Source organism: Haliaeetus leucocephalus, unplaced genomic scaffold (genome assembly GCF_000737465.1).
Source record: "Haliaeetus leucocephalus isolate CR32 unplaced genomic scaffold, Haliaeetus_leucocephalus-4.0 Scaffold32, whole genome shotgun sequence".
NCBI classification, from domain to species: domain Eukaryota; kingdom Metazoa; phylum Chordata; class Aves; order Accipitriformes; family Accipitridae; genus Haliaeetus; species Haliaeetus leucocephalus.
This window is the reverse complement of record NW_010972468.1, coordinates 760,125-781,934: the sequence shown is the minus strand read 5'-3', so window position 1 is coordinate 781,934 and position 21,810 is coordinate 760,125. Positions and strand designations below refer to the sequence as shown.

The window sequence follows — 21,810 nt, the reverse complement described above, 5'->3', positions numbered from 1 at the left end:
GCGGGCTCCATCGCCATCGCCCCGGCCGCTGAGGCGGCCCGCGTCCAAACGCCCGCACCTAGGAGCCCTCACGCGACGTCCCACCCCCCGCCGTGAGTAAAAAATAAATACGCAAAACACGTTTCCGTGGAACATCTGGTGTTTTCTCCCACTGCCGACTTGCTCGCGCTAAACTGGTTAGCCCCAGGAAAAAGCGAAACTTGGGAGGGCCCAAATCGCTCAAGGAAATTCGGTTAACGTGCAGCGTTCAATGAAGCACGGAGACGCATCTTGGAAGCGGGGCCCTCAAGGATCCCCAGTAAATTTCCGATATGCTCCGTGCGTTCTTTGAACGAACCGTTGTGCCTCATAAACAACATGCTAAAAGCCACCCAGCGCACAGCCGAAGGCAACGTAAGCGCTTCGGATGGGCTCTACGGACTCGGCGGGCACACCAAAAGGCCTGACAGAAATTTAATCTCAAAAACATAGCACAGAGGGTGAGGAGAGAATTACTTCCACCTTGTTTTACGGGAAGGGTAAGCACACGCTCTGTTTGCAGGCTGGCACGTGCAACTCGTTTGCCACTGACTTCCAGAAGGACAGAGCCCGAAGCAGCAGGCTGGCCGTACGGGAAGGCACGGCACAAAGCAAGCAGCAGAGGCGACCTTGCAATGAGCAGGGAAGACGCGAGTGAAAACCTGAAGCTACTTCTCGCAAACGCATTGAAAGAATTCCAAATATGATTAAGTGCAGCTGTCATTAACCCTCCCAGTAATAATTAAACAGCAGTCCCACAAGTGGTTCTCTGAGCAAAACTCATTGTTTTATGGACATTAATATCTCTAACTGCTGATTATGTTTAATAACCGAGAAGAAAACTTTGGTTTTGCTTCCAAGTAATTCAGTCCCTATAATACCTGCATGGCACTCAGAGGCAAAACTGGCTCCCAGTTTATTGTTTGAAGAGCAGTTATCCAGGTATGTTTTTATTAGATCTATTTTATCATGTTATTTTGCAGCCTGCTTTAGCGGAAGATCTGAAAAAAGCAGCAGTAGCACATTTTTTGTTACTTACGGCATAAAGGTATCAATTAAGTCGCTACTAAAGTAGCTTTGCTACAGCTCTTCATCAAAATATGTCTTCATTTGTATTGCTCAGTTGAAAAAAGACCACGTGGAGGAAACTGCAATTTATTTTAGTCACTATATATTTTCCACCTCTCGCAACAGATCCGTTTTCCCTCTCTCCAACAACTTAATTCTAATCCAATCTTGCATCTAAAGTATTTGTTTCTTGTGCTGCAAAACCCTTTGGAAATCATGGGGCATTGAGGGGAGAAATCTGACCCAGGTGCACAGCAGTTACGAGGAAACTCTAACATTGGCACAGGGAGAGTGCCATTTTAATTATTAAAGAAACTCTAATAGTTATGTTTTACAGGGGAAAAAACCAACGCAGTCTTATCCAGGCAATCAACTAAATTGAAAAATCATTTCGTAGTGAAGTATAAGCACAAGCTATGCAAACATTTTGCTGTTTCTAAGCTAAATCTGGAAGCAGTATTTTTTTAAAAGCGTATGTAAAATGTAAACATATTTAGCAAGAGAGAATGCAGGTGGATGATAATCCCTGGAACTGTATCAGGTTTCTTGCTAATTATAATTTCGGCTTAAAGAAGAAGTGACCTTGCTCATTGCTGGGATGAGTATCTCTCTGAAACTTAGATCACCATTTGCCCAAAAGACATAGCTAGACACTGACCAACAGCATGGCTTAAGCCAATTTAAACAGCTTTAGCCCTCTTCTCCACTCTGGCTGCATATTCCTCACACCGAGCTACTCCCCCCACTGCTTCCCAGAGCAAATATTTGTGCAGCCGCACAGCGCGGCAGAGGGTGGAACCCATCGGCAGAAAAGTTAAGGCTGCACAAATAAATAAATAATGCATAATACAATTTTCACGTTGCCGTTGGCCCCAGCTCCCAGAGAAACGCATCCCAAATTACACCCTGAGGGGAGCAGTGCAGCCAAGCGGGCCGCACACCGGCTGGGGTGGGAGAGGCCTGGATGCAGCTCCCACTTCTGCTGGCCTCACGCGTGACCCCGAGGGAGCCGCTTCTCTTTTCACGCCCTGGTTTGGTAATCGCTGTCCCTCCTTCTCAACTGGCTTTGAAAGCTACAGGTCTACAAGAGTGGGATGGGATGGGATGGGATGGGATGGGATGGGATGCTTCCCCAGGAGGCACAGGAGGGGACCACAGCAGCCTGACTGCACAAGAGAGGGCATGAGGCTCTGAAGCCACATGAAGACAGACCAGAGAGATGCGCTCTGAAGGTATGCTCACCCACCTGAAGGACAGATATATTTTAGTCTCATAAAAATGGGCTGAAAGGGAGGTTTGCGAGTGTGTTCAGCTTTCATTTTTGGACAGGGGTTGGGGAGGAGAAAATATTATTTTGATAGAGGAAAGGGAGCAGAAACTTCAGATTTAAAAGCCCTTTGGTTTTTATTTTCCGGCTATGTTATATACAAGGTCACCACATGAGAAGCCTAGCAAGGCCCCATTTACATGGGAACCCGTGGTGCCATTCCTAAAGCAGCTAGAGATGCTGTAACTCCTCTCCACTCTTGCAAGAGGAGATCCCACCACCCTGCTCTCAGCTCAGGAACATACCATCAACTCGCACAGGCTCGGGGCCTCATCAAACTCTGGCTCAAGACTGGATAAACATCTGATTTAAGGAACTTCTGTTTAGTATGTTTTTCTAGGATCCCAGTATCTCAAGCTTTGCAACATATTTAATCTCAGGCATGCGCGTAGGAAGGAAATCCTAACAATCCCATTCACAAGCATGGCAGGGAAGAACACCTGAGCAGTGGACGTGCCCAAGATCACGCCGTATGTGTATGGAAGGACAACACTTGAACCAGCCTTCACCCAAGCCTTGAGTTAGCACCCAGACTCCTGCACCCTCCTTCCTCCTTGTATACAACACCAAGAAACAGTAGTAGCACTGCTACAACGTTTTAATATAATGTATATCTATCATGGTGTTACTGTCCTGGTACTTTGGATTTGTGAACTGGCACCTCCCGCTGTGGCAGGTGCCACATAAAACACAGACTGAAACTATTGTGGGTTTCTAACACTAGCAGATGCATAATGGCCTAAATATTTATGCATGGAGAAACTGCATCAGGAGATCTTAAGGTAACTTACCCCTATCCCCAAAGAAAGTCTCTGCTACAGGACATTAGGTATAGAAAAGTTCTCATCACTGTGTTATTTAACAACTTAATCACAATTCAGATATTTTTAAGACAATTGTTTGCCGTTTACAAACCTCTTGCATTTTCAGAGTTTTCAGTAAAAACGCATCTCAAAGGAGAAATGTGGAACCCAGGGTTTCGGATACCTGGAGCGCAGCCCAAGCAGCTATAAATTCTTAATTTGCAATTTAAAGGTACAGTTCAATGATGTTTTAGTGCACGCTGAGTATAGGCTGAAAGTAGAGCACAATGAATTTGAGGGAAAACAGTCTACTTTTTCACTGTGCTGGTCTTCTGAACTTCAGTTGAATTGAAGGAAAGGAAAGGTGGTAGTAAACAAAGCACATATGAACAGGCCACTATTCTTTCCAAAAGCTGGGAGGGAAGGTACCCCGGCTGTCCGATGTTTAATTGGAATACTTCAGATAGTAAATGTCATCTTCTTTCAAAATACACAGGAGAGCCTTTCCCAAGTCTGCAGTCAGGACACTCCCAAGCCTCCAGAAATTATGCCTTGGTAGCAGAAAGGGTGAGAGAGGTTGTGTGAAGTGAAATGAATTCACAAACGAGCACCAGGCAGCTTTAACCTCATCCATTTTATGCTTCCAAGTTTGCCTCCAGTGTTTCCTAGTGAAGGCAGATTTGGCAAGGTGGCTGCCTTTGCCAGCAGCACAGCAACATCCCGCACAGCTACAAACCTCTGACCTTGTATAGCCTTGCACAAACTCTTCTTGGATCACCTCTAAGGTATTCCTAGGTCACATCCCAAAGATGACAAGCCTCTAGGAAAATGTACTCATGTAGTTTGCTTTTCCTCGCTCTTTTAAGTTCCTTCCTTCCTCCTTTTGTTATGGGTTTGCCTCTGCTGAGAAGTAATGCTTCTCAGTACTTCTGAGAATGGCTTAAAATGTGGTTACATCCTCCCTTCTACTGACAAGCAAGCTTCAGAGGGAAAGAATTGCAAAAATCCAGGTAGTAAATACAGCCCTGATACAGGATTATCTTCAATCCACTCTCGGCCAGAAGCTGCAGGTTCCAGCTTCTCTCTGACACTTCTCTACTAACCCCAACCACACTTTTCTCTCCCCATCCTCTCCTTGCACCAGTTCTGGTCCATGCGATATCTGTTAAGCCTTTCACTGATCCAATTAAACACATGACTGCGGCAGAAAGCTGACTGGGGTCGGTAAGGAGCACTGGCTGCTCTTGAATCAGCTCAGAAAGACTGTGATGAGTGCTGCCAGCAAAGGACATAGGATGTCCCTCTGTGGGTGGTAACGAACTACTAGACTGGGCCAGCACTATGGTAAATTTTCACTCCAAGACTCACATGATTGCACAACAGCTGAAAAAAACCCAAACCTTGAGGCACCTTACTTGGGGGATGCTATGGGCAGAGAGAAGGGACAGAGGTGCTGCTTAACCCATGAATCTCAGATCTGAGCCAGCTCTGTTCCACCCTCCCTCTGCACCCTACTTGCCCGTTTGTTTTGGAAAGTGCACTTAGTGTCATTTAACATCCTAAAAATACACCTGCCAGTAGGTGTGACAGAAGTCAGATTTGTAAACGCACAGCTCTGAGGCAGTGACACAAAGAAATCAAAATAAAGACGGGACAAATTTATACCCCATACTTCTTCCCTCAGTGAGCTTTAGACCCCCCAAAAATCACAAAATGGAAGAATTAAACCACAATCTGCAAGTATTTGTAAAATATGTGCAACATTACCTGGTTTTCTCAGGTGACGGACAGGAGAAATCATCATGCCTCACCTAATGTTATCACTAACCACATTCAGACAGACAATTAAGGCTCCTGCATCATGAAACCCAACTCACTTATAATTTGCTACTTCCCAGTTCTTCATTCAGAGTCACTAAACTGATCCAAAAAGACCAACATCCCTTACATCTTTAAATACCGTCTCTAGACTCTGTTCCAGCATGGGCCCTACAACAAATAAGGCAGCTAATGGGAAGTAAACAGGCAGAGAAATGTATTTCATACCAACAAATGGGTAACTATCTGAATTTTTTTTTTTTCATCTAGAAGAGCTTACTGCTTGAAAAGACAGAAACAGCTTCTGAAACAAGGCAGAAGATTGTGTAGTTCTAATTAATGCCCAAGGATAGCTATGCACTGTAAAGGTAATGTTATTTTATGTACAGAACACCTCACTACAACATATTTGCAACAAACAAAGCCCAAATGACCTCATTTTTGTATGGTAATAATTACTGGATATCCCAAGAGAACTAGCAAGGGCATAGCAATACAACATTTTTATCCCAAATTCTCACACAGTATGTGTACCAGCCCTGAAAATTCTTTGAAAATATACTTTAGTATGGTACAAGGCTATACAAACCTGACTGCAGTAAGATTACGCTAGATCCTTAGCTTTCCAAAGGAAATGATCACCTGGGTGTACAGCTGGGTTGAAAGTCAAGTATTAGGTCACCTATCTATGGATTTGTACTCAAAAGAAAGCTTTTAAGCAAGTAGCGGTTTCCTCCTACTGTGCAAGAAAGACACAAAGGTGAGGGAATACTAGGCATGAAGTGAAATTGATAAATACTGCTAAAATTCAAAAACATATGTATGAAAGAAAAGGTTAGATTTTCCAAGAATAAGAAACAGTCTTTCCAGAAAGAAAGTCTGTATTGATTCTTGAAGTAGATCAGCACTGGACATCATTCCACAAGGTAAGCTTCGGACCCCCACTATTATACTCCTTCAGAGCTGTGCTGCTTTAACAGGATGGTTATATTTGCTCTGGAGTCCTTGCAAGGATAATTTTTAAGAATACAAGCTCAATCTGAAACTCTTAGAGAAGTTACTACGCCAGTAGCGGTAAACTTAGCCTTTGCCCTTTTCCTTTCTTACACGCACACACACGAAAACAAACATAAAATCCAGAACTATTTGTAACCATGTTGTTCTGTGGGTTTTGTTTTGATGTCGGAATGTTGTAATCCCCGATACAAGACAGAAAAAGAAAAAAATCAGGCAAATGAATTAATAGAAATATATACCAAGGGAAACTATGTTGCAAATACACACCGAACATAAAAGCAAGGCCTGGGTGGGTTTTAGATAGTCAAACAGTGGTTTCTTAAGTGGGACACTCTGTAGTTCGCTGAGGAATCCTCATTAAAATGCTGTAACTATATTTTTCCTCTTCTCATTCTGTGAGTCACTCATTACATTTTTGGATGTTGCAACACATTCATGAATAATAAGTGCATACTGGGAAGAAGAAAAAAAATACCCAGCGTTCAACACTGGATTTTTTAATGTCTATATTTATCAGTATAAAAATCAAATCAAGAATGAAGCTGAGATTTGTAGAAGTTTCTATGCAAGGAATGCTATTAATCACAGACAAAGTATTCGGTACAGCCAGAGACAAGCGCACAGATATGCACAGAAGTTACAGCACAGCAATGTTAGTATTACTATTATTGTTTGGCCTTTGCACAGAGCGGGAGGATAAGGGGAGGGATCATAATGTTCCCCATCAAACCCTCTCCTGAGGGAGAACAGCTAGGCACCGCCCTTAGCGAGACAGTTCTGGACCCAAAGCTGTACTTCTGCAGCTGCTTTTTTTTTTAATTAATTTTCTTTTAAAGGCTAGAGAGTTAGGTTGCAGAGACTGCGCAGTCCCAGAAAATCAGCCGTGCTGCAGGAAATTATTGTTGATATCTTGAAGAAGTACCAGGGAATTATTTATTCACGTTTGTGTTTCAGAGAGTAACAAAGGGCATCTAGCATATGCACATCGGGGTGGTTGCTGCAAGGTTTTCCACTGCTCCAGTCAGATGAAAAACTCTTCGCTTCTATTCCAGTTTTGGTGTCCTTTCAATCCTGCCACCCTACGCAGGCCATACTGGCTACCTTGCACACTTCTGCCAACTCCCTGTACGGATGCAGGCGAAATTTACGGAATTAAAGGAAATCCACGTAAACATCATTTTTAGAAAAATGTTGAGCTAGATTTCCACAAATATTTTACAAGCTTATGAGAATGCAACAGGGTATTTCTGCACTGCTCAGGATGTGAACACAAAGGAAAGGAAAGTGTGTTTATTACTGCTCTTCCAGCTGCTCTAATTAATGGAAAAAGATGAAAGTGCTAACTTGGAGAGGCGGGGGGGGGGAGAGTTGTGCAAAAAAGTAAGCTCATGTGAATGAATCCATTTTCCATCACAACTCACTCAGAGAACGGGCTATTAAAGAACAGTTAGCTGGAAACACGACCCAATTACTTGCTTGTTCAGGAAACAATCAATACTTTTAGTAGCAGGCTTACTTATCCAAATACATACTACATTAATCAACTGGTAAATACATAAATCATGAAGAGAGAAAAAAAATAAAGACTGCAGGACACAAAAAGGAGGGGTGTCAGGGAGCTTGGCGCTGCAGGGAAGGTGAACTGGCTGCTGGAACGCCAACATTTTGATCTCTCAGCTACATTTCAGGTTGCCCAAACAGCAGCCTTCCATCTTTACACTCATCTTTGGCCAGGTGAGCAGTCCTACCAGCAAATCCTGTACGATTACAACCCTGTGGATCACTCCAAGAAACCAAACCATTACCTCTACTATTGTCACTTGCCCATAAAAACGAGGTATGGCAGTCGGAGTATCCTAGAAGATACCATTGCACACACGCATAGAGGCTTGGTTCCAGAGAGAATTGCTGCTACTACAACATGTTTTCCAAAAGCCTCCCAGGAATCATCCTTCTTGACTCTGTGGTTTAGGGAGCTCTGAAAACAAAATCAGGAACCAGAGGCTAAGAGAACAAGAGGATATTATGGCAGGCACAGTTTCACAGATGTGATTTTTCTCCTGCTTTCCTCTAACAGAGGTCATTCATTTAATGGAGGGAGCTCAATATTCTCCTCAAGTAACCTGTCATAAAGACTTAGTATTCTCAGTGCTCCATTCAAAGTACTATATATACATTTATGTTTATTATTTTAGTCTAATATTGTCAATTTAGCATGTCAGTATATATGTTTAACCTTATAACCCATTTTGTCCTGCATTTACTGAGGGTCCATCAGCTTTAAAGATATCTGTGCTCTGGAAAACATCCCACTAGCCAGAGTGGAATGATTTCAACTCCTTCTGTCATAAAGGGACAGAGACCTAAATTTGGGGTAGAGTGGTCACATTCTAGGATGGTAGCCTAAATTCAGAGTGTTTCATCCACTGCTTCTCTGTAACTAATTTTATTTCTTGAACTTTTATTTTTAATAATCCCCCTTTTTAGCAAGACACATTAGAAATGTTTTCCAGCTTTGCATATCAAGCAAAAATATACTACTTGTGACTGTGGTCATAGAAAACTTCCTTTATTTCAACCACTACTGAAGAGTAACATCAAACTAATTTAATTTTAATATTCAGAATAAGAATAATTAAAACAGCTTTTCTGAAGACAGTGGTCAATGATCTCACTCAGGAAGGAGAAAGAGTAAAGAAAACTACTTTTTTTTTTTTTCTTCATTAATTGCCCATACCCTCAGGCCTGTTGGTTTTAGGATATGAACCCTCGATGCTTTGCACAAGCTAGGAGCAGCTTACTCCCTGCTACTCTCTGTTCTATGAGAAAATGAACAACCCTACCCTAAACAAGCACGCTTTAATTCCTTTATTGCTAATCCTTAACTGCAAGCAGCAGGCTGCTGCTTCCCCAGAAGATCCCAAATAACCTATCTGCAGGTTGTGGTCCCAGGTGATTTTAACAGGGTTAGGTACATTATTTCTACTTACTTTCTGAAAATATACTGATTTCCCTTCATTCTATTCAAGAAAATTACATTATCCAGTGAACATTTTCAAAACTACACACATGTATCATTTGTGCACCATTCCAGCAGAAGTCAGATCTGGAGGTGCAGGAATTACACAACAAAACTACACAGCACATTGGAAAAGTCTCTTGTACCATTAAACGGCAACTAACACCACCAGACAGCAAACAGGAGATACCACCTGCATCATCAGGAGATGCACATTTACATTTTTGAGGTGAAATGGCAGCTGGATACCGTACAGGGAGGAAAACAGAAAGGAGGGCGCACCACGCTTTGGATACAAATCCACAGGAAACCTGGCTCTTTACTTATAATGTCCAGGGAACAATTCATGTTTATAGGCAGAAAAGAACAGGCTGATGATCTGCAGGCCAAAGTTAATACAGCAAAGACCTTTTAATCTACATAGACAAAACAAAACAGAAGAATGGGGAAAATAGCATATAAACATTGAGTAGTTGTGTTGGCTTAAGCATTGTCTTCTTCCACACTTCTGTATTCCTCAAAATTGGGGGCGGGGGGGTGCGTGTGTGTGTGTGTAATATAACATGTAAATATATGGCCCTCTCCCTCCTAGTTCTACTTAACTAAAGTTATAACCAGGCTCTCACCCCTTTGCCCATCAGCCATATACCTTGCAGAATATCGTTCCTGGCATAACCACACAAGTCTTAGCGAAAGAGAATGACATTTACTAACATGAGGTCATTCCCCTTACCCCTATATCCAAAATGGTAAAAAAATGCTGCCAAGTCAGTTCTCCTAATGGGATCTGGATGCCAGTATTTCTGGATGAGAAGACTTGAGTTAGGTGAGTTTTAATCCATTGAGTGGGAGGGGAGAGGATAAGACGGTCCCACTCATGACTTCATTTGATGCTGTATTCAAAACACCCCCAAAGTCAAGTTACTAAATTCCTATACATTTTATGGGAAAGGTCAAAATACACCATGAAATCCTTCCCCCTCTCTCCTGACTTGGACCCTCAAAGGTTCAATTTTATGCAAATATTGTTAAATGCCAGTCCAGGAGACACTTGAAAGAATAAAGCCAAAACAAGAACATAACTGAAGAACAATACCCTCAAGATAATTTAAATATGCAAACAAAGCAAACAGAGAAATAAGCAGAACATAGTTAAGGTAGATGTAAATACACCATTATAAATTTGTTAACATTTTGACTCCCAAGTATCAAGACTCTTCCCCAGATCATGGTATTTACATAGAGTGTGTATATATATATGGTGTATATATACATACACGCACTATATAGCTACACATACACTACACAGCTTCCGGTGTGCTGGGAAGTCATATTCAAGGATCGTCCAGTCCCCCCCCCTGCCATGGGCAAGGACATCCTGCACTAGATCAGGTTGCTCAAAGCCCCGTCCAACCTGACCTTGAACGCTTGTTCATCCGCACCATCTCGCTGACTCTGAGCAGAGGAGAAATATGCCTCTGCTAGCTGTGCTTGTACAAGCCCTGAAAAGATGTCTCCTCATCATCCATTTATTTTCATTTTTATTAAACACCAAAGGTATAAAGACTTGAAATCCTCGGGGAAAAAACCCAAACGTCACTAGTGAGATAAAATGGAGCTGGTGGCAGGCTACTCATTCATATACTCTTTTCCCCCACATCCCTGATTGGGCCTTGATGCCTCAGTTTCCCCATCGCTTTCCCCCTGTGTCTGATCACTGGCACCAATCCCAAGCTAACAGCAGCACTTGACTCCCCACAGAGTTGCTCAGGGCTTTCTGTACCTGCCTCCCTGTTTGTAAAGCACAGCAAAAGTAAGCCCAGACTGTCTAAAAGGAACTGGGAGATCTTGAGCTTGAGCTCTCGATCATACCCAACCAGGAAAGCTCTGGTGCTTCACTGATGGCTACCGCTCACTTAGAAAATCTGATCATTAATTAGGTGAAAAAACTGCCTGTCCACGCTTCATGCTCTTAATATCCTTAAAACTATGTTACACTATCACAATGTTTGGGAGAGGAGGGGAAAGAAATCTAAGCTGTAACTACAGAGGATTGCTCTCGACATTATTTGGTAGCAGTGTTCAGATTTGAGTCCATTTTTCTCACAGTTAGTAAAATCTAACACTGTTCTTAAAAAGGACACAAAAAAATCCTTCAGTAAACAAATGTCCACACACTAAGCTGGGTGAGAGGAATTTAAATTTCCCACTATGGGTAATGAATTCAACTCAACATTCTTCTGTAAGCACTGATCTAGCTCCCAGTTATTCTATAGTAGTTTAAATTATTGCAATTTTATCAGCAGGACTATTTCTTCTGCATCTCATTTCCCTGGCTCATATCCTTACAGTTAGAAGAAAACTACTTTGGATCTACCTTCTTCTATTTCCTTCCCTCTCTAATTTGTTTTACTTTATTTTCTTTCATTCCCAGCTCTATTCCCTCTTTTTCAGGCATATGAATGAACATTCAAGACACATTTTGGAATAAAGATGGAACAATTTGATTGTGGTGGCTCCACAGAGCAAAAGCATGGAGACAGCTGGTTTTAAGCCACCCAAGCTGTGACCACGTTCCAGTCAGAATCCACGTACAATTGTCATCTCCTCCCCTGCTTATCTGGAACTGGTAAGTAATATATTTTTCTGGCAGATAAAACAAGTAATCCCAAGAAAGGATTTTCCCTGGAATGGTGAAAAACCACCATTATGATTTTTATTTCTACTTGTCTTCAGTTTGCTAACAAATTGAAAGACATGATTTAGAAACCTGACTGGATAAGAAAGAGGGAGCACACATACAAAAAAGTGACAGTGTTCATAAAGCCATCTTCTCACATCAGTCCTCCAATTTCTTTAACACAGTATCCAAATCTAGTGGTTTTCCTAATACTTCCCATTTAGAATAGCTTCCTCTGCTAAAAGGCATTCTGCAAACATGAACGCAGTGCTATACAAAAGAACCACAATTATGCATTTTCTCCCTTAAACCACACCTGCACAAATACTGTGCCTATTGAAACACTTATAAGAAGACTGACAATAAAATATACACAATGGAAGCTTAAATCTAAACTTGTATGTAACAGATCCTTCTCTACCTACAAAAAAAAAAAAAAAGGAAAAAAAAAGGGGGTGGGTTGATATGGTTGTCCACCACATGTCATAAACCAGAAGCTCCAATGAACTATGCAATCTCTAACTATATTTAACGTCACTACCTGTCTTGACATCAATCTGAAACAAGGGAGAATGCATGAGCCCTAGAGGATGAGAGAATTCAGAAAAATAAGTAATATTCTCAACAGGTATTGAGGCAAATACATAAGACTGGAAACCTAGTCCGAGTCTTAAAGTATGTGAAGAGGTACACAGTATTTAGCACTAATTCTCCACAATAAAGGCAATTCTCTCTATAACTACCTTTTTTTCTTCAGGAAAACATGAAATGAGTTGCTTCTAGTCACACAGTAATGATAAAACAGAGACTACAAACCCCCATTTCTGATGCAGCTTTTATTTCAGAGGGACAAAACACATCATCCACAGAAGTTAACATATTGATTTTCTCACAGAAAACACACAAGAGATCTCTTAAGCAAAAAACATCCTGAAAACTTGCTGTGACCATTCAGCTGTCTGACCTCTGTTTCAGACCGCTCCAGAAACGATGTCCAGAGGCAAAAAGCAAGTAGCTAGATCAGACTTCAATGTATTTGCAGTAATTCACCTCGGATGAGGTTCATAATGACACAATCACCCTCTCGCCTCCCGAAAGAGTACAATAATGATAAAAGTATACCAATAAATTTGATCACAAGGACATGAAAACTATTTAACGTCAACAGATGTGCCCTGGAAAATTTTCACAAACGGTCATTTGCCAAGAATATAAAAGTATATTTCTGGCTCTCACCATCTTGGCTGCAGTACATTTATGATCAGAAACCAGTTCATTCGTTCATTAAAATATTACACCTATAATGGTTGAGAAGTTTTACTAGACTGTGTTAACATTTGAAAACTTAATTTGAAAAAGCCTTAGTAAAATTTTTACAAACCCTAAAGACTAAATCTGTTAACCCATAAAATTTGTTCAACTAGGAAAACCTAAAAAAAAACCCCAAAGGTTTGTTTTGGATGGCTCAAGATGAAGGTTTCACTTGAAAAGGCACCCAGTGGAAGAGAGCTGCACAGAGCACAAAGATACCCAAATACGTAAGAAAAAAGCTCAGCACTGCTACTTCAGTGGAGATAAGCAGGTTCTGGGGGACCTATTCTCTGCTCACAATTACATGTGGATATAATTCCCCTCTCCCAGGAGGAAACATAAAAGTAAAATGCTGGCACAAGTCTGCCAGCACAAGGCTGGAGAAAGGTTTACAGTTCAATAGACTGCAGACACATCTCGTTTCCATTATCTCCATTAACACGCCACTAATTTCCTCAACCCACAGCCCAGCAGCTTCTCAGTACAGTTACCAGAACCTGCCTCAGCTTTGCCACCTAAGCTCCCCAGTCCATTTTGACTGAAATAAATCTACTGTTTAAACCGCGTAAGTTAGGCAAAATCATTTTGGCAGAAACAGAAGGGTTCCTGTGTTCAGCTGGCAGGTCAGGGGGACAGTACATGCTGGCAGAAGGTTAAGTGACAAGCTGCTGGGGTGGTGTGGTGACTGATGGAGAAGAGAGGTAGCCATCGCAGCCACGGGTGTGGAGACCAAGCAGCCTGTACTTCTTACACATGCCACAGCCCTGTTCCTCCTTCCAGCGACGGTGTGAAAAAGCTGATGCCTTTAACCTGCACAGCTGTCCCTCAGGCCCAACATTTTACTTAGAAGATGACTGTCTGCAGTTGGGATCCATATCAATTAAATGTCAGCCATTTCATTAGATGGTGCTGTCTGGCACGTGCAAGGGGGGACAGGCAGGGAGAGCAAGAAAAAGCACTGTGCAAGAACTGCCTGAAGGTGTTTAGAGAAATTACTGCTAGAAATATTCAAGCACTGGACTTTCTTCTGGAGCTTGGTAGCAGCTTCATTTCTGTTACATTCATCTGCAACCCAGGAACCACAAAGGGAGGGAGGAGGCCCAGGGTCCAGGCCAAGAAGTTGGAGCTCTCTGTCTGTCACTGTCATTTCACTCAGCACAAATGGCTGCATGAAAACAAGGAACAGTCTTCCTTAGGCTCGAGGGGAAACATATTTTAATGCATGAATTAAATCAGTCATCTGTACTTAGTTACTCAGTTTGCACATTTTTTATGTTTAATAGATCAGTTGATCTCCCCCAAAATAATGAAGTTTCTGAAACTGCATTGGACTATGCTCTTTTCCTAGAGATTTATTGTTCCTTAGGTAACACATTATTATCATGACATGTTGATCAGTCAGTGTTCCTACAGCAGTATATAAATGCTAAGTACTGTCGCCATACTTTTTTCTGACTAGTCTTGCTGTCCTTTTACCCACAATACCACTTCCCCTGTCAGTTATTTTAAAGAAAATAGCAAATCCTATGCCTCAGGGCAGCATAACCTCCTCACCTCTTCAATAGTTTAAACGGGTGACAAAGTGCACTCTTTCAGTTTCCCTCAAAACAAACGCATCTGCTGTAATTCTCTTGATCAATGTCAGACCTTGATCAATATGAGACCCTGCAATTTCTCACTGAACTTCCCCTCTTAACAAAATTAGAAAGCAGAGAACAGATGCCAGGATGCTGTTCAATCCCCCCTTGCCGAAAAAAGGTCTCTGAAGGTCTGCAGCAAGTTGCAGAATCCTACAACTTTCCCACCAGCAGTTCCACTTCTCAACCACCAGCTCGTGTCCCCCCCTGAAGAGCCTAAGCAGACCCCAAAAGCATCCGATACACACTTAACGCACGAGCTGAGCTGCTGGAAATGACACAGCGGCAGTGTCTCTCCGAGCAGCAGCAGATGTTGAAACAGAAGCTGCAGCAGCAGATCCTGTGTGAGCAACCTTCTGCCAGGACTTAGAGCGTGCTCGGTTTCCTACCTAAATACATGACACATAAACGAGTTGCAGAACAAGGTCAAGCAAGCTGAAACACCTCATTAAATTTCGCTGATGCCTGTATCACCAGGTACTTCAGACACTGTAACTGCTTAACGCCACTATTACATTAATGGAGGAAAACAGACCAGAACATCACACTGCCTAGAGCATGCGGATGAATCTGAAATAGCAGGTTTTAACAAGAAAAAAGATATTTCTGTATACACACATAAATAAAAGAAGGAAATTAAACTAATTCTGGGGAGCAGGCAAAATTACCTTTTCACTGGCCACAGATGTGCTGGATTAGGGACTACATGGGAAGTTTGCACACACACAGCAGATACAGAATAATACATTCAATAAAAACACCTAACTCTTGACTATCCTGATTATAGTTACGTTTGCCACTGGTGAAGGGGTAAACCAAACCTGGCAGAGAACACAGTCCTACTACTATTTCTAGCCTTCATTAATTTGGTTGTCTGGGTGCATAATTATCCTACAAACGCACAATTTGTGCTGTTAGGCATACAGTCAGTCAGTTATATAGCTCAGCTATTTAACAGTATTATGTTCAAATTTGATATGCCCCTGAGATGGACATAGGTCACTTAACAATTCTGTAAATTTTAATCTCAGACTAAAACAGTTTCACTTCACAGCCAGCAAGGGAATAAAACTCACTAAATATGACGAACACAGTAGGATGTCACGAGGTGGCAAACTACAACCCCTGACTGCACTTTCAAAGCAAATACCATGTGGCGATACTCATTAGCACCCCCATATCAACCCAAGTTTCATCTAACTACTGGAACATTAAAATAGGATTCAAAATTTACTGTTGATTCTTTGATTTTGCCATTTTCCGAGAAGAAATTATTCAGTAACCTAACTAAAGCTCTTAAAAACTGAAAACATCCAATGCGATTAGTACTTTGTTAGTTAGTTGGATCATGTACCTCCTAGAAATCAATAGTGCATTATCATTAACTCCAATGAACATAGCAATAGGCATATGGGCCAAACCCCAGAAGGCTGTACTGTCATTATTTTCTCAAACATGCATATCTCAATAAGGCAGCTGAGGAAAGTGTTTTTAGAAATCATGTCTGAGAGGAGTACTTTAGTGCTTAAGTATTTCCAAGTAAGCGGAAATACTCATACGCGTATTTTTGAGAAGTCTAGAGATACTGATTTACAAGAACTTAGGCTCCTCAAGTTTCAGTTCTTCTCAACAGGAAAATGTCCAGCAATGTCATCATGTATAGAAAATGCAATCTGTTACCTTAAGACACTCATAAGATATTTTAAAGTGTGAATGGAAAAGCCCAAATCAAAACCACTGTGTGAAATCTTGAACATCAGACCCTGGCATTCTTTTGCACACCGTGTAAAAACAGAATGAACTATGGAATTCTAAAACATCTTCTCATAACTATCCAGGCTCAAGTGCCATTCCCAGGCCAAATTAACCCTTCAGCTTTATTGTAAAGCTGCCTGAAAAGGTGCACTGCAGGTAATGCTTCAACTTGATTCGAGCAGTCAGTCATGTGTTTCAGGTTACAAAATCATTTCACTTCCATAACTTCTGTTGTTTTAGTGACTGCCAGGGGTGCTACGCTGCCAAGCCATATGCACGCGTGCCCACGTCCCTGTCTCTGGTGTCTCCTCGCAGCAGGAGATCTGGCGGCAGGAGAGGCATGCCCAAAGGACAGAGAGGTGGTTAAGGGGAGAACAGGCTTGCAGGTACCGCAAGCCCTCAGCGGCTGACTTCTGAACGGCAAGCAACATCCTTGCCTATCTAATGGCAGGGGAAATTTCCTCATCCCTGAATATAGCTGTCAGTATCCTGAGCAAAGAAAGACAGTACACCAACCTGGGGATATGAGGGGACTCTGTACTGACAGAGAGCAGCAAGTGAAGAAGGTGAGTATCCAATATCCTGTCTCCAGCTGCCACCAGATGTTGATGCTCTGGAGGAAAGTACACAATAATTAGTCATAATCCCAGAAGTCAAATTAGGAACCAAGAAAAAATGGTCCTCCTGACCCAAGAGAAAACCAGCCAAGTTCTGAAGCATGACATTGTATTATAATCGTGTCCAAGGTAGCAACATGTGCTACAATACACAGAAAGCGCTACAAATAATCTTGTTTTCTCCATCTAGGGAAGAATGCAGGTGAACAGAAGCACAGTCCTTCCCCTTTCTACATGCGCGGGAACCAAGCCAAAGCACATCTTTGAGAAGGAAACCCCACCTCACTTTGAACACTCCCAGCAACAGCAAATCCATTACAGTGCGTTATTGCCCTTGTTGCTGCTTACTATTTAACGGTACACCATACCTAACTTAATCTCCTGGACACTGGATGTCTCAGTAGGGCCAAGTAAATATCATGTATTTTCCTTACACATACATACAATATAAACAGGCATCATTTTCCCTCAGTCTCTTCAGAGCCGAATAAACTCTGTGCACCCTGCATTATGAAGCCTGGTTTCCAAACCCTGGATCATTTTTGCCACTGTGCTCTTACTAATATTTCACATCCTCCCTCACGCGTGAGCAGCAAAACCAGACACGGAATTCCCGTGATCTTACTAATGCCACGTACGTTCCTATTTCTGTGCAATATTTATATTGCTATACAGCCAAAGACCTCGCTTCAGTCATTGCATTACAATGAAAACCCCTGTTGAGATGATTCTCCGCACAAATTCTTAAGCCTTCTTTCAGATCACCAGTTCGAAGAGTCTCCTATCCTGCTGGCGTAACTGCATTGCTGGTTCTTTTGTATGCGGCTGCATGAAAAATGCTTTCTGCTGGACACTGACCATTTAAAAAATGATTTGGAGTACACCGTACTAGTAACTTGTTCCACACGCGCACAAACCTGCATGTTATCTATTGGTAACAACAAGATACCACCACAAAAACTGTGAATATAATGATATTAAACAGCCTTACACCAAGATCCAGCCCCCAGGGGACCCCACAAGAAACAGCTGCACTCCCATAGAAGAAAGGCACGCCTAAGTTCCTCTCTAAACTAAGAAAGATTTATGAAGCAACTTTGCCAATGTTTGTGGTATTTATTCCACAGTGACTCCATGGCACAATTGTTTTAAACTCACACTTCACTGCAGAGTTAATAGATATATCAGGGACACAATATAGGGTGAGTCTCCTACAATAGAACAGTTGATGAATAGCTGAGGAATTTGGGAGATGTGGTTTTTTACAATTCAAAACACTGGGAAGCAATTTGCTCTAGTTCTACAATTCTCTGTAAATTGGTCTTCAACAATTGTTAAGTCATTCTGAAAGATTCAGAACAAGTAGGCCCTGGCTTGTCATTTATTTCAGAGGCTCCACTTTAAAGTTTTCAATTTTTCAGCCAGGAAAACAACAATGAATAACGTGAGTAAGGAAACGCATTCACGATTAACCAAAGAGTTTTAGGTTCGATTCTCTATTAAAAAAAAAAAAATTAGAATCAAGTAGCTGCCAATTAGTTGACCTGGTAGCCTATTAATTAATATTATAATTCAGCAGTGTATTTCCATGTACATAAACGTATACACAGTATTGATGAAGCTTGTAGCACCGCCTGTTAGGCGGTCGCTGAACACTTCCAATGCAAGATGCTGCTTCCAGCTGCTTGTAACTTGGCCAGACTTTGACTGTTTGGGTTGAAATTTTCCAAGTTCAATGTCTGCCTCAAGCTAAATTTTGTTCCATGTGTTGTAGAGGTTAACTCTGAGCAATGGGTGCAGAAAGAGGCAGACTGTGATTAGAAGAACTCAGCCAAAATACTTCAACTCTTTTCAGAACAAGATCAGGGAAAATGCTGTCTTTCAGTGTTAACAGAAATCTCTGGCAAACTTAGAAGGCTGTAGCGCCCTTCCAGCTCTCGGTGACAGATCTGAAATCTGCCATGAGACGCTATACTGGAGGTGCCCCTTTTGCTACCGCCATGAAAAATCCACCTGCATTTGGTCAAACGTCCAAAGATGAATTGCACTTTGTGCATTTTCAGTAGGTATTTGCTAGGCCACGTCCACATTCTTCTCAACTCCTCATGCTGATCAGACGACACAGGCCAACCCCAAGGCAATAAGCAACTTCTCCCCCAGCACCCGTGCAGGACAGGGCTGCAGCTTAAATAACCGTGCCCTAAGCCAGGGTAGGGCAGGAGGCTCCAGGCTGTCCACATAAGGGCTGGTGGAGGCCACGACAGCACCAGGTACTTGGGACAGGAGCAGGAGTCCTGCTCCTCCTTGCCCTTTCCCTGCCCCATCCTACCAGTCTTCACAGCGACACAGACCACAACCACGACCTCCCGCCGCTGGTTATCCTCAACAGTGAGCTCAAACAGCAGAGTCCTAGGAATTACGTTAGGAATCCAGCTGATGAAGGATGGTGACATGAGTATACTACCCTAGGCTGCCTATCTGCTTTTCGGCTCTTTTCCTAAGGGGAAGAAAACTTAGGAAATTACACACAAAAAGCAGTAGTAAAAATGTGATTAACATGGCAGAATTTAGGAATTATTAGAACTAAGTGGCCTACAGTAATTAAAACCATCTCCTAGTGCTTATATGCATGGAGGTCAGTCTCTAATTGCAACTGACCTGGTCACATTTTCTTCCCCATAGAAGCTTTACTATAATTAACACACAAATTCCTCTTTTTGCCCTTGTTCTCTACAGCATCACTACACACTTTCAACCACAGAGGGAATTATTTATTTTCTCCCAGGTTCTTTTATGGTTCTCATCACTACAGTAATCCATAAGGTAAAGGATACTGTTATCCACGTTTTCTTAAGGATGGGAAACTAAGATATGAAAAGACTAAAGCAAAAAGCTACGGACACTGATCGAGCAATTCTGACACTCAAGACTTGCATTTCTAGCACGCTTAGACCTACAAAACATCTTCTGTACGTCAAGAGCAAACAGCCCTTGGCTTTTGTTCCAGATGGACAAGTTCAGGGTAACTACAGGGCAGATCCCAGAGACTCAGGCCAGGCACCCAGCAAACTCAACAGCTCATGTGTGATAACCTTTATGTTTTACATGGAAATCCTACAGCCAAGGCAGGGGCTGCAAAATCCAATTCTCCAGCCATCTCAGGCATGAAACTGCCTCTCCCTCTGCATATAATCATCTGCCTCGTTCACATTACCTCTTCTCACTGCTGCCCAGCTGGGGACCTGCTACACCTTGGCGGATGCACCTCTGGTTCATCACCCGAGCTGGATGGGAAGGACGGTGGCAGATCACATCACGACAGACACCATCACTGATCACGTCACGACAGACACCATCACTGCACACAGGCCCAGGGCGGCCAGATGAGCCTGGCATTTTTACAGCTCCCGAGCAGTTTGCTTTGCAAACTTACCGACAGGGTCAGGCTGGGCAGAGAGGTAGTAAATGTATAGAATATAGAGCATATAGAGAGCAGCTACATCCACTGGGTGGCAGGCATGTTTCGCAGGACCCAGATATGTGAATATACAGAGGTATACAAACGAAACCTATCTTAAACACTGTGCTTGTTCCCCCGTCTCAGAAGCAGCAATTGAATAGACACAGTGAAAAAAAAAAAAAAAATTTAAAAATCCCACAGAGCAAAGTTAACATATACCGGCTTCTTGTCCGCAGGGCTGAGGCGTTCAAACTGTCCTGGCACCCGAGGGTCAGACACGGTGCCCCACGTCACTTCTGTAGGTGGGTGCCCTAACGCGAGGTGGCAGGGACCTTGTGAGAGTCTTCAGAGAGTCTCTGCTGCACTAATTAACGTGTAAAGAACAATGCCTGCAGAGACCAAGCCTTTAAACTCTTCCCCAATTTAACATAATTGGAGGGGGGGGGATTTTTTTGGGACTTAACAGCTGTAAATGTGCCCATGTGCGTAAGCAGCTAAGTTTTAAAGTTCAGAGAAACATAAAAAGCCAGTATTTTCCACAGATTTCCACTTAGCATCTAAGCAGAAACATTTCAAAATTTGCTTAGAAGATGTTTCTGTAGAAGAGGCCGTTGACCAAATTTCAACCCAGTGCATATTTTTATAACCAAGTTGTAAACTACATAAAAACTACACTTATAATGGAAATGCTGACAAATGCATAACTACTGCAGTTAGCTATGACAGTCTGACCACAACTCCTCCTTCAAAAGCAACATTAACTTCCCCCCCCTCCTTTTTAAGTCCGCCCGATAGCAAGCTGGGGCTGGGGGTGCCTGGTACGTACGGGTACCTCTATCTTACCCTTTTATTATGGATTTAAGCTCTTATTCCACTTATTTCCCACATGCTGAACGAGCCCCCCCCCCCCGTTTTTGCCATAAACAACCAGAGGGCCTCTTAAATCCATGACTCACTCCGCAGGCTTCTCCTCCACCCTTGTGCGTGACTACAGCGAAAAGGTTGCCAGCTGTAGTCGGCGAATTAACATTTTTTTTTTTTTTTTTCCGCGGCACCGTCGGGACAGAAGTCACACAGCGCTATGGCGGGGGGGGGGGGGGTGGGACACAAAACCCGGACGAGGTTTTTTTGGGGGGGGGGGGGGGGGGCGGCAGCCGAGGAAGGGTTTCACCGGCCACGCGGAGGCAGGAACACCCCCCCGGGGCGACAACGTGTCGTATCGCGGCCGCCGGTCTGCGACCCTGTCGTGTGTGTCGCCGTCCTCCTGTTCTCTCCCCCCC

The 21,810-nt window shown here is 42.7% G+C and overlaps 1 protein-coding gene across 1 annotated transcript in view; it reads right to left on the bottom strand.

Annotated features, from left to right (window-relative positions):
• ELF1 (E74-like factor 1 (ets domain transcription factor)) overlaps positions 1–17,091 on the bottom strand; it is an 84,855-nt gene extending 67,764 nt beyond the window's left edge. The window contains exon 1 of the mRNA XM_010576564.1: positions 16,970–17,091. The gene's annotated coding sequence lies outside the window, so the exon portion shown is untranslated. The remainder of the gene's footprint in view (positions 1–16,969) is intronic.
• Between the last annotated feature and the right edge of the window lie 4,719 nt (positions 17,092–21,810).